Source organism: Saprolegnia parasitica (genome assembly GCF_000151545.1).
Source record: "Saprolegnia parasitica CBS 223.65 unplaced genomic scaffold supercont2.10, whole genome shotgun sequence".
Taxonomy (NCBI): domain Eukaryota; phylum Oomycota; class Saprolegniomycetes; order Saprolegniales; family Saprolegniaceae; genus Saprolegnia; species Saprolegnia parasitica.
Genome location: NW_012156404.1, coordinates 789,898 through 790,954, shown reverse-complemented (window position 1 = coordinate 790,954; position 1,057 = coordinate 789,898).

The window sequence follows — 1,057 nt, the reverse complement described above, 5'->3', positions numbered from 1 at the left end:
CACCCTTACTCCTAACCTCCTAACCCCTAACCTCCTAACCCCTTACACCCTTACTCCTAACCTCCTAACCTCCTAACCTCCTAACCCTTACACCCTTACACCCTTACACTCGTACTCCTAACCTCCTAACCTCCTAACCTCCTAACCTCCTCCTAACCTCCTAACCCCTTACACCCTTACACCCTTACACCCTTACACCCTTACACCCTTACACCCTTACACCCTTACACCTCCTCCTAACCTCCTAACCTCCTCCTAACCTCCTAACCTCCTAACCTCCTAACCTCCTAACCTCCTAACCTCCTAACCTCCTAACCTCCTTACACCCTTACACCCTTACACCCTTACACCCTTACACCCTTACACCCTTACACCCTTACACCCTTACACCCTTACACCCTTACACCCTTACACTCCTAACCTCCTCACCACCTCCTAACCTCCTAACCTCCTAACCTCCCTTACACCCTTACACCCTTACACCCTTACACCCTTACACCCTTACACTCCTAACCCCTTACACCCTTACACCCTTACACCCTTACACCCTTACACCCTTACACCCTTACATCCTTACATTTTCTTACACCCTTACACCCTTACACCCTTACACCCTTACACCTCCTCCTAACCTCCTAACCTCCTCCTAACCTTCTAACCTCCTATTCTCCTAACCTCCTAACCTTTTTTTTTCCTAACCTCCTAACCTCCTTACACCCTTACACCCTTACACCCTTACACCCTTACACCCTTATTTTCTTACACCCTTACACCCTTACACCCTCCTAACCTCCTAACCTCCCCTTACACCCTTACACCCTTACACCCTTACACCCTTACACCCTTACACCCTTACTCCTAACCTCCTCCTCCCTTACACCCTTACACCCTTACACCCTTACACCCTTACACCCTTACACCCTTACACCCCTTACACCCTTACACCCTTACACCCTTACACCCTTACACCCCTTACACCCTTACACCCTTACACCCTTACACCCTTACACCCCTTACACCCTTACACCCTTACACCCTTACACCCTTACACCCTTAC